At 39.9% G+C, this 12,726-nt stretch overlaps 1 protein-coding gene across 5 annotated transcripts in view; it reads left to right on the forward strand.

Moving 5' to 3' along the window:
- The window catches only part of pxna (paxillin a), a 37,539-nt gene that overhangs the window by 11,008 nt on the left and 13,805 nt on the right, over positions 1 to 12,726 (forward strand). For 2 of the 5 annotated variants that reach the window (XM_088005480.1, XM_088005482.1), the window contains exon 1: positions 8,810 to 8,870. The exons of 1 other annotated variant lie outside the window; for it this stretch is intronic. The gene's annotated coding sequence lies outside the window, so the exon portion shown is untranslated. Of the gene's footprint in view, positions 1 to 8,654; positions 8,871 to 12,726 lie in introns of those variants that run through there. 2 more of the 5 variants (XM_088005483.1, XM_088005481.1) reach the window with 2 other exon arrangements.

The following is a 12,726-nucleotide window of genomic DNA, read 5'->3' on the forward strand; positions in this document are numbered from 1 at the left end:
TGGGAGCTCAGAAACACTCACGGGGCTTTGGCTGAATGTTTTTCCAGGGATACGTTTTGGCTTTGCAGAGTTTTCAAGCCCTTCTTTTCCACCTTCTTCACTCTGTCTTTGGTGCTGCTGGTGGGGAGACAAAGAGCTACTTGTATTTTGGTGCTGTGACCTATTTCAGGCAGGCCAGAACTGATTAGAAGAACTGCAAATCAATCTGTTTATTCAGCCAAGCATCTGCATTTTAACTGTAGTGCCCTCATTCCGTCCTAAAGAACTAAATCCCGCACTTTAGATGGTAATTCTTCCAAAGAGAATTCTTAACAAGATAAAGATTCACTTCAGTACATTTCTAGAGCGCTCTGCTCCTCTCAATCTCTCTCAATGGATTTGGTTTAAAATCTCAACTTAAATAAAGTCTCTTTGACTTGATGTAGTTTCTAAGAAAAACCTTTTTTTTTTTTTTTTTTGCAATATGCCCAGAAACCTTTTAAGGTAGTTTTTACGCGATAGACCAAGAGATCCTAGTGGATAAGTGAAGTGGAAGGAAAATTAGTGATGGTTGATTTTAGTTTTGTTGTTAATTGAATTAAACTAACTTAAATATTCATGAATGTACAGTCTTGTCGTAAATATACAAGATTTAACCAAAAAACAAGCCCAAAATACAAAAATAACGGTGACACCATTTTCTCGCCTAAAAAAATTCTCAAAAGTGTGAATTCAGCACCTTCGCCTCTTTACCCTCAAATCAAATCTAGTCCAACACCTACCTTATTATTAACGTCCATATTTAATGTCATCTGTACAAAAACAGCTGCTTTAATTGGTTTAGTTATAAAGTGGTTCATCATATGCAATCTCAACAAAATACACTTAGAGTTTGTGGTTGTGATGTGGAAGAGGTGAAAACTGGTTGTGTTTAAACTTTTTAATCTACTGTCCTGACTGAACATCTGGGCACATTTAGGTAAATAGTAACTATTTGGGAAATTTGTGATTTTGTACAAAAAAGACAAACTTTTGCACATGGGTTTTTTTTCCGTCTTTTTAATTGATGGAAATTTTAGGGTGAGATTTTACTGCCGTCTTAAAAGATGGATTTATTTTAAGGCCTTTAACTCGTTCTTCCACCTATAGATGGAAGAAACTACTGATAAAAGCGGCTGATGTCGCCGCTTTTATCAGTAGCTGCACCTCGAGTCAAATTTACTCTACTTTTTCTTTCATGGTTAAGCTGCAAAAGTTCTTTGGTCTGATAAAAAATGAGTTCAGTTTCATTTTACTGCAGAGACTCATAATAACGGAGTGTAGGAAAGAAGCAGAAAAATGAGCAGATTTCACCCTTAAATGTTCTCTTCTGCTAAATATCGGTGAATCGTGGTTTTCTCTCATGCATGATGAAACCCAGAAATGCCACACACGAACAGCTCTGTAAATTATGCTAGATTAAGAGTTTGATCTACAGAACTAGTAGAAAAAAAAAAAAACATTTTACTTTGCTCAGTATAGCTACTCAGGCAACCTGTATACCATACAAAAACATCAGTGCCCACAAGCTGTGCATGTGGGTAAGAGGAGATGTAAGTGCTAAAAAGCTAAAACCTTTTCCTGCTTTCTTGACGTGTTACCTGTCCAAAATGGCCGTTGAAGGGTATCATGTGTAAAAGTACACATTTTCTAATACAAAAAAGTGCAAAAACCACCATAAATGCATATCAGAACAGCTGAATTCAACACATTTCAATGTGAAGTTTAACAACTCATAGTATTCATGTCGGGTTAAAAAGCCTGCAACTCAGAAACTAAAATAGGGTTAAAAAAGACTCACTGAACTAAAGAAGGAAACAAAGCGTGTGGTCCAAGAAACCTTTGAAAAAGAACAAAAGCAGATCACTAATTAACAGGCTGCTCTTTTCAAAGCTCCCCTGGTTTCCTGTGTTACGTTAGATCAATTTCAAACCCCCTCTGTTCATGCAACAAAGACCTCGGTGAGCAGATATGTCTCCCCACCTCGCCAACCTGCGGCAGCAGCTCAGTTCTTCCTGCTGCCTCTGATCCTGTCTGCACGTATCAGGAGAAAATATCCAGCCGCAGCTCTCCATTTGTACGTTTTCATTAAAATTGTACTGTGGACATCATAATATGGCTAAAATGCTTCATTATTTCTGTTCCGTAAGGCTTCCACGGGACACTGGAGTGGAAACAATAAGTTATGCTTATGACAACATGACCAAGGTCAAAAATGAATTTGCATTTGCGAAAGCAGACTCCTTACCAAGCTAGAGGTGGTGAAGAAACGAGCAGAGATGATGTGTCACACCCACGTTTTTTTTTTTTTTTTTTTTTTTTTTTTTTTGGTTTAACTGAATGAATAACCTCATTGCAGTATGAGTTGGTAAATATTACTGAGAAAGAAGGTGGTTGTATTAGACTTTGTTGTGGTCGGCGTAACATCCACGGGTGCAGAAGGCTTGTATTTTTTTTCCTTTTACTCAATTTTCCAGTAATACGCTTGAATATGGCACTCTGCGAGGAGCCAGGAAATATTAGCCTGTCTGACAACTGTAATGTTAGTAGTTCACACCATGCTTGTGTATTTCCATATTGAAAGATCATTTTTCAGCAGACTTAAGCAGTGCCTCTATTTTCTATTAAAGTCGTCATTAACTTCACTCCATAATCAGGAAGTGCGGCGCTTTCACTCTCTGCTTGCTGGTAACACATTGTCCCAGTTGAACGGATATTGACTTTGAGAGACTCTCACACCTGATAGTGAACAAGTAAAGTAAAGAGAGTGAGGAAAAAGTGGTTAACAATTTAACAGCAATCATACGTTTTCCTAATATATTCCCAGCCTTTTTGCACATTTTCCCTCAACCTCACAAAACCACCTTAAATAATTACCCTATTTCTGTGAATGTGAAACATTTAAACTCGTCATTTGATCTTCAGATTCTTCAGTTTTGTTTTTTTTTTTTTACAGTAGAACTTGAGTGACAGCTGTTTAGAGCTCTTCAGGAATCTGGATGCTGCTCTGTTTGCGACGTGTTTTGCATTACGCCTCACAAGTAACATTTGTGCAAAAGGCCCTGGAGGGGCTGCAGATCAATACGCTAAAAGCTGCTGTAAAGCTTCATAGAGCTGAAACACTCCTGAGTGATACTCATTCAGGCCAGTTCAGCTCATCTATAAACAGCTAAGTCACTATAAAACTGATCTGACTGTATTACATGTAGAGCTGCGCTATTTTAATGTTTGTCTAAAAAATACAGATAATGAAGAGTAATTCTGAAAATTATGTATCAATCTCTGCCCACTCCTGTTTTTATAATACCTCAAACTCTGATGCAGAGCATCTGTGAACATTTTTGGATCTTGCTGCAGATTCTTAGTTGGCTTTAGGTCTGGACTTTGACTAGGCCCACCTAACACATAAACTTTAATTGATCGAAACCATTCTGTCTTTGCTTGACCTGCTTGTTTTTACGTTTTGATGAACCTCAGCCACAATTTTATATACTTTTATATACTTTGTTTATTGTCATTCACTTGATGGAGCAAAACATGGGACCCCAGTCCAGTCCAACCACAGAAACAATGACGTCATTGCTTCTCAAACTAATACAACTCTTCCCATTGCTGAATGATTTATTAAGTGCTGCTCCATGAGATGTTGGCTGTTGTGTTCAAACTCTGCTCTAAACGTCTCCACAGCTTTCTCCCTGAAAGCTCCTTGTTCCTCATGATGCTTCACAGAACAGCTGTATTTTATACTGAGATTAAATTGCACCCAGATGTACTGTTTGCACATTATTTACTTATAGCTTGTTACTTAGGTAACGGGGCAAAGGAGATAAAATGTAGACACAAAAATTGGGAAGCCATCCGTCATTTCCTTTACACCTCACAATTATGTGCTTAAGTAAAATCCAAGCAAAAACACACAGAAATTTGAGGTAGTTATGTAACAAAACGTGAGGGCGTTGTAAGGCATCTGAAAAAGCGTGACGAGTTGTGAAACTTTCACATTTCACTTCAGAATATGGACATGCAGATTCACAGAGGAAGTGCACCAGCTGTGAGCGAGAGCAGCAGTGGCTCTCAGACCCAAGTAAGTGCAGAGGGGTGTAAAACGGTGCAGTAGTGATATGTGGCGCAAGCCGGCTGGGTGGTCTGCAAGGGCCCACTGCTGCTTTTGATGTTCATAAATCATCTATGGTAGGTCCGTTGTCCCTGCAGTCAGGGCCAGGTGGGGAAGTATTTATAGTCGGCCCAGATGCCGCCGCCCGTCTCTGATGTGTCGGCAGCCGTGCTGAGAGCCACCTGTGCGTGTTGTCCCTGCTTTCTGTTGCACCTTGCTGTGCATCTTGTTAAATTAGGTGCCAGTTGGATTGTTTTAGATGAACACAGGGTTTCATTTGGGCGATGTTAAAGTACACCCATCAGTAACAGTCCTGGTGGAGTTTGTCCCCCTCCCCCCCTCCCCTTTGACACAGTAATGTCTAGAATTCACACTTTCCGATTCTCTGTCTGCTCATGTGGTATCGAAAGGCCAATCCTTTCACAGCAGAACCCAGAAGGCTGTCGCAATAAATTTCCGAGCTGCAAACAAACCTAAGTTGCAGTTTTGACAATTTTAAAATTTGACATTCTGAAAACTTGCTCCTTACGGACGTCTTTATTCCTTTTTAAAGCTATTGCCTCTCCTTTCCTGCCTTCTTATGACAGTATCTTGCAAGGCTGATGTGCACATTTTTCACTCTTTCCCTGCTCTGTGGAAGGCGAGCTGCGGCACGTTAGGAATTCATATCAGCCGGAGCGCACCTTGCAAAACATCAAACACATCACAGGGAAGCACTGGGGGGAATGGGAGCAGGCTGATGCAGAGTAAAAGGTCAAAAAACACGGGTAAATGTGTTGTTCAGACAGCATCTCCCAGCTAATATGCATTCTCACAGTTTCCCTGCGGACTTTAGGGGAAATGCTATCAGAGAAAGCGTTTCAATCCTCCGAGATAAAGCCTTTTTTTCTCTCTCTCTCTCTCTCTACACCAGCCCCAAAAGGAAGAACAAGAAGTGGCGAGCTGTGTGTCTGTCGTTGACATGACTCAACAGCACCCCCTGCAGGCGGTGAAGTCCCATGTTCGGTTACAGTACATGCTTCCTGAAATGAATCACTTCCAGTAGAGCTGAATGAACAGGACTGGACGCACTGAGTGGCAGGCTGCATTGATTTACTCCATGCAGTGGTCAGCAGCGATAATGGATTGGGCAGTGAGAGCAGAGTTCAGCCCAGGCAGAACTTACTGCTGGGCTGTTCTTGTTGATTTCCAGACCAAAACAAAACTCTGTAAAGGGGAATTCATGTCGCTTGGTTTACATGGTGTCCGTAGTTAAATTAATGTATCCTAAAGTAAGTCCTTCAAATGTCTTGAATTCATTTTAAAAAGTAAGTTAGCCTTTTGTAAGTTAATCACAGGTCTTAAATCTTGTTGTGGCAGGGCTATTTAATCTTCTATATATAGGGTCCTATATATAGAATATATGTAAGCCAACATTTGAGTCATGCACAGATATCTTCATTACATTCTGTGTCTTGGGGTGGTTGAAGCTACGGCTAACTACCTGCTAATATGCTCTTGCTAGCTAGCTAGCCTTTTTTTTCCCCCCCGTCTGTCATGGGAAAGTGTAAATTTATCGCCAGCTGGCCGGACCACATTCGTTTTTACCACTGGCTCACTTCTGCTGTCAATCCAAAAAAAGCCTGGCACTGGTGCAATATAAAATATATGCATGATATATTAAATTTAATTCATAGTGGCCTTAAAAAGTCTGAATTTTTAGTTGTTGAAACCTGCAGAAACGCTGGTGTAGATTTTGTCTGAATTTCGAGTTGTTTGACCATGAACAGCAGTGATCCAGGTGCTGCTGATCTAACATCAGCCGTCACTTTTAACATGCCTCAAATTCTTCAAATGGCTTCCTTTCCCTCCTCCTGCCCTGGACCCCCAACCTCCTCCTTTTGCTAGGCCTTTCCTGTCATTTTAAGCCCTTCTTCTGCTGCGGCTCTCTTCCCTCTCCTCTTTTCATCTTATCGTTTTTTTCCCTCTCTCTCTCTCTCCTATAATAAGCCCCATGTGAAGCAGTTTTCATGTAATTAAAATGCACATCATTCATCTGGGAGGAAGGGAGTCTCCTTAATCTGTGTCAACCCACATTTTGGCCTTTGAGGATTTGGCTGGTGACCGCCATGCACACACATAACCTTTCTTGGTTTAGTTATCTTTTCTCCTGTTTTTCGACTGTTTACTCCCACATCTGTTCCTCACTGTTGGAAATCAGATGGGCGTCAGAGTGTCGTGACTTGGGTTGCAGAGATAAAAGCGTGCTGAATGCTTGTACGCTTCTGTGCTCATTAGCTCTAAATGAGGATGGACGTTAGAAGTAAAAATGTATAGAAACCTTGGAATAAATTCATCTTTAATTACAGAAAATGTAAAAATAATTTAAAAAAAAAAAATCCTGTTCCTTATTTTTTGTTTGTGCTTTTCTTTTTCAAGCCAGTTTTAGATTAAAGGAACTTTGAATCACTAATCTGTAAGTTCCTGTTCCGGAGGCCCATCAGAATCAGAAAAGCAGGAGAACATGCCATTTAAGTCAGAGGAATGGGTTTTAATCTTGGAAAAGAAGCAGAAAAATGCTTTTTCTCACGAGGTTCTATATTTATAATTGAACAAAAGAGCAGGATAAAAAATAGGATGGTGCACAGGCTGGGCATCTGCAACCTGCAGCTCTACTTTTGCAGGCTGCAAAAGTAGAGCTTTGGACAAAAAGCCAAAAAGACTTTTGGCTTTTTATCCTCAAAGATTGATCAAACAATTTCCATAATGATCGTATTTAAATGCCAATAGCACAGAGGATTTTCAAAGTTTGTACGAAATAAATACTTTAATAATACAAAACGAGGAGTACGTGTTAATATATAAATACGTGACATAATCCTAATTGAGTCTTTACTGGAACATGTAAAGATTATCAGCTTGATTACTAGCTGAATAATTTATTTATCTGGTTTTGTCTTTGCTTGCCCACCACTCAGGCAGTTTAAAACATGTTTTTTATTGCCATCACTCAAGTCAGAGGAAAAACATGCCTGAATTTCACTGAAATACAGCAAAGATATTTCGATGCTATCTACTGACCAATTGGTTGTTTGGGAGGAATGCCAGAAAAACATTTTCTGCCCAAACATCACAAGTGTAAACACATAAAGCTTACCGAGAATTTACCTGAAATCTTGTGAGATAATGCTGTTTGTCAACAAGCGGCCCATCTGGGTCCGGCCCGAAACAAGGGATTCGTATTTTAAAGCGGCTTTCATGCCCAATGTGAGGCATTGCGACAGATCTGTGACGCTGTGGATCTGTTTCTGTTAAAAATATCTTTGGAGCCTTCATGTGTCAACATTAAGCACTGAAATATGAAGAAGTTTTAAGGTAAAACTCAGGGGAACGCCACCCAGAAAACTGCAAATCGGTTCTCATTGGGTCAATCAGCAGGATATTGATCCAAAACACATGAACTACTCAACAAAGGGATTCTTCTCTAGGCACAAAATCAACCTTGAAAGCTGAAGAGAACAGAGGATGCAGGAATGATCAAAGATCACTCTTTCTATACGTTCAAACATGTAAAACATTATGAGTGCAGTCCAGCTGGTGATTGCAGAGGAGGCTGCTGTATATGACGTGTTTTACCTCGCATTGTAAGGAACAGACTTACCGCCCCTCTACAGCATATTTTAAATCCTGACATACTGATTTAATTTCTGAAGGTTAGCTGGACAACAAGACCTAATGATGTTCTCGAATGGCAAAAGTTTATTTATTTTTTGGTCATATTTGTAAAAGACACCAGCCGAAGTGGCGCATTTTAATACTTGGCTTGGTTCATATTATTGCAGTTCCAGTTTTGGTCACTAGGGACCAAGCTTGTGCTTTGCTCTGCAGTGTGTGTGTGTGTGTGTGTGTGTGTGTGTGTGTGTGTGTGTGTGTGTGTGTGTGTGTGTGTGTGTGTCATGGTATGTTTACTTGGCAGAGGAAGCTGACACACCTCTGTGCTCATGTCTAGTGGATGGGTTGCAGCTTGTAGAGCTCGCTCTGTATTCGAAACAAAAGCAGCCCCAAGCTAGACTTTTACACAACCTATGGACAAAGTCATTTTAAATAGTACAAAATCCAACATTTTTCAGGTTAATGAGCTGCTTGTTTAATTTAAGCTGCATCATTTTGATGCAAGAGCTCTCTGATGTTAAGATGACCACCCTCACAGGAACCACTCCCAAACTGTGTGTTTCGTGTAGCCTCGAGCCTCATATTTACGTGTAGCTTTATTTCATTTTATTAGAGCAGCAGAATCCCTGTAACCAGGGTGAAATCCAGTTCAGCTGCACAGCTAAGTCGATTACCATCTCTTGTGTAAACCATCTGGGCTCACATCTGTTGACAGAGGTCTTGGCTGCAGCTGCAGTAAAACTTTACTCCGACATCAGAAGTGGGCTGTAGCTAGCCTCTGAAATGCATCCTCACCGTCTATTCAGGAGGTTTGAGCAAAGTAATGGGTCCAAATCGAACATAGTGAAATTAATATACATTAAATTTGGGAAATCGCCAAGTTATTTTAGTATTGACACTTCTCTCGTGTGTTTTGGGTGTTTGCTATTTCTAAAATGTGAGCTACGATGTGTGAAAAGTTGTGTAGGAAACCTCAAAGGTTTAGACACAGGAAGACTGTCCTGTTCCTCTTCTGGTGCAGCAGAAGTTCAGCATATTGTCATCTCTGTCCACCCACCTGGGTACCGCTTTGACGCTTTTTCGAGTGGTAGGTTTTACTTTTATTTAGGCTCAACACTGTCCTCATTCTCTTTGCTTTATGGATGTTTCTGTTTCACCACTTAGCAGAGGATTAAGACCCTCTGAGGGCCATTAGCCGCGGCGTAAATTAGGCATCAGGTGGTATGAGATCAGCTTACTTGACAGCATTGGGTAAAAATATCTCTTTCACTGTGTTATTGTATTTACACTATAGATTAAGCTAAAATGCAGAATATGATTTACTACTGTTTTTATTTTGTTGTTTATTTTGTCACCAGATTTATTTCTAAAGGGCTGAAGGTCTTATAAGCAAGTGAAAAGAAACGTTCCTACTGAGTTTTTATAAATGTCAGCCCTTCTTCAGTGCTTTCATCTTTTACTTATCATTCCACTTTCTAAAACTGAATCAGAATTTTAGAAAAAAAAATTATTAAAGGTCATTTTACTGGGCTTTTTGATCTAGATTTGTTGATAGATTTGAGGCACTTGTGGTCGTTAATGACAATAAAAACCAAACAGGAACATTAATTTGTACATGAAGTTGTCAGAACTTGAATTATTTTAGCTGAATTTACAAAATCCCAGACAAATTTATTTTATTCCATCATTTGGGGGCAGCTCTTTTAATTTCAGAGCATTATGACCTGCATCCATAATGACTTTTATCACATTGTTAAATCAGAACCCTCTACTGTTTCATCTTTTATGGGGAACCACAAATGATACAAACTCAACAAGATATGATTTAACCCTTACTGTGATATAAACTGACTGTAACTGATAAGAGTATCGATTTTAGAAATGTAAAACTTGAAGAAACGCTGAAATATACTGTTGTATCCTTTCTTCTGGCTGATTGGCCACAGATCAGCCAGTATGTTGGTGCAAAACTCAGAGAAAATGCTTTCTCTGGTCATTCTTAAGAACACTAAATGTGACAATTTCTGAAACCTTATGATTCCTTGATACCGATTTTGACGAGTTTAAAAGCTCAAAAGGTTAAAACCAAAAAGCCTTCATGTCAAATGTTTGGCTCTCTCTCGCTTTCTCACAGCCTGAATAAACTGAGACACGTCTCATCATGTCTTGGCCATCTTAGCGGCTTTGAAGCTGTAACCTTTTGAAATCTCAGTAGAGTTTGATACAAGTTACCGGACTTTGCCTAGAGTAAACGGAGTGATGTGCTTTGTCCATAATGAAACTGAGAGGAATGCACCCTGGCCTCTGAGTCCAGAAAGGACTCTCTGCTGTGACACCCAGTCAGCTGGCACGTTAGCCACGATAAATACGCCAAAGCTAAGGTGGTCCAAATGAATGCGGCTCGGCTTCTGCTCTGTCTCCGTTCTGTCTGCCCTACTACGACACCGATGACAGGCATACCTGACCGCCATTTTCAGGCTTACAAACTTGGCAAAGGTGACAACCTCATGATACTATGGTGTTATTTGGAGGTTAAATACAGGCTGGGCACGTGGAGCACTAAAAACCTAGTCGGAGCCTGCGCTAACAGAGTGAAGGAGGAGCTGATTGCACCTCTTATACACCGTAGTGATACCACTCCCTTAGTTGGGCATGCCTGTGTTGATAAGAGCTCGACTTTCTCTGTTTCACCTTATTTTGGATTCCTTGGCTGACTGAAGACTGCTGTTGGTGCTTTCTTGTTCGTGTAAGTAGTATCTCCTTCGTTAGAGCTGGTTCCAGCAGAGGGATAAACCTTTAACTCCTGTGAGTTTAATTTTAACCCCTCCCTCCCTTCTCTGCCGTGACCCTCTCCTCTGCTCCCACACTTTCGGGTTCCCTTGAGTCTGATAGTTGGGAGAGGTAGTTCCTGCCTGGCATACTGTAAACTGGGTTTAGCTGCTGCTTTCTCTGTTGCCGTCTCCTCCCTACCTCTTAGGAATACAGAGTGTCTTTTTGTAAGGTACGTCTCACCTCTGCGTTGTCTTGAAATGCTGAGTTTCTAATTTTCTTCTCAGTGTTTAAGGCTTCAGAGTGGTGTTTGATGCTCAACACACCTTGGCGACTCACATCATGTAGAATATTATATACATTTTATAGTGTGTTATCAGCTAGTTTTAGTTAGACTTTAAGTCAATAATCAAAAGGAAAAGCGGTCAGTTATAGATAGATTAAATATTTTTAGTTTGTACTACAAGCTTTTAGACATACTTCCTCTATATTGCTAAAGGCTATGTTCTTTCACCTACTATTTTAGCTTGTGTTCCCCTTGAAATATTACATAATGTTGGTGACAATCAGCTTGTAGATGAGGAAACTTTCGCATGATCACACATTTGAACTAGTGCTCTTGGATTTGAAACACTGTTGCCATGGAAGGGTCATTAAGTAACCAAAGGAGTGGCTGTCACAGCCTGCGTGATTCAACTTTTACAACCTCAGATCGCCTGATGTCAGCTCACATGGGCTTTTGACAGATTGCGAAAGAAGCAGTAATTACTTGGCGATGGTTTGCGAGCAGAATGCAGGATGAGTTGAACATTACTCACGAGTCCATGGTGGAGTACTCAGATATAGGAGGCTGGATTGCATAATTTTATTTCCGTTTAGTAAAAAGAGGAAGTTGTAGATCTTTTTAATAATGACTCTATATGGTCTTGCTTGCAATAATGTTTTCTCAACCTTCAGGGAAGCTGGGAAAGGCAACAAGTAACAGTTTTGGTGCTTATCCAGAAGGTTTCTTTTGTTGACAATTTCCATTTTGGTGAAGTTTTAACCTGCAGTGACTGATGTTAGCCCAGTCCAGTTTCTCTGCAGGAGCCACAGGATGTATAAATATAAGAACAGCGATAGAAAATATTATTTTCTAACCTTTCAGACATGAGCTGTTATTAATTGTTCACTGTAAAACAGGATTTTACTGTTTTAAGTATGTTTTTATTTCAAAACAAATAGTGATTATATTTTAAAATTGACTTTTTTATATAATGTTATGACGTTTTTGTCTCATAATGCATACACAGAGAGTTGCTTTGACTCATTCATGCATGCTTAGGAAATCTTTGAATCTCCCATGGCAGCCTTTCAGGGTTCACACTTGCCCAAAGCTCCTCCATAGAGCTGCAGTCTCCAGCTAAGTTTCCACCCCACAGGGCACACCTCCACCCACACTGCTCCACCAGACTAGCAGCAGCAGCAATTACCAAACACCTGGTGGAACTGCAAGTCTGTTGAGCTGATCATACCAACCAAAATGCTTGTAAACGGCGTGTAGAAGCATGGTTGTGATAATGTGCTGATGGCAGAGTGTCAGAGTAGGAGGTTCTTAAAGAGACAGAGGCCCATTTTCAGAGTGTCAATTTTTTTTGGTTTTTAATAAATGCAAAAACATTTTTGATAAATGCTTTGATAATTTATTTTTACTTGATAATAAAAATGTGACTGAACGTACATAATACTGCCACTTTAAACTCTTTTAGCATTTTATATTAGCAATTTGCACAGTTAGCATTAGCACAGTTAGCAGCAGCCTCTGTTCTGCTGTTCTTTATTGGATCTGGATCTTTACCATAGTTATAAGTTTTTTAAAAGGCTGCCAACATTTCATGTTGCATGCCAGATTTGGGTTGAAACCTCAAATGGACAAAACAGATCAGTTATGCTGCTCTCAGTTTAGCTTTCCTGCATTCTGCTTAAAGGTCAGTGCTAGCTGGAGATGCTAACATATGATACATTTGCAAGAATGATTGAATATGTAGTCTTTCCAATTGCTAAGGCTCTGATGAGGGCCAATCAGGCTGAAAATCATCAGTCTGGTCTTTTAGTTTCCTATTTTGATTCTAACTAGGAGAGTATAATTTAATTAAAAAAATACTACAGTTAAACTTAAGATCAGTATCAAAATT

This window comes from Poecilia mexicana, unplaced genomic scaffold, assembly GCF_051168715.1.
Source record: "Poecilia mexicana isolate PSO_F unplaced genomic scaffold, ASM5116871v1 scaffold_5, whole genome shotgun sequence".
NCBI lineage: Eukaryota > Metazoa > Chordata > Actinopteri > Cyprinodontiformes > Poeciliidae > Poecilia > Poecilia mexicana.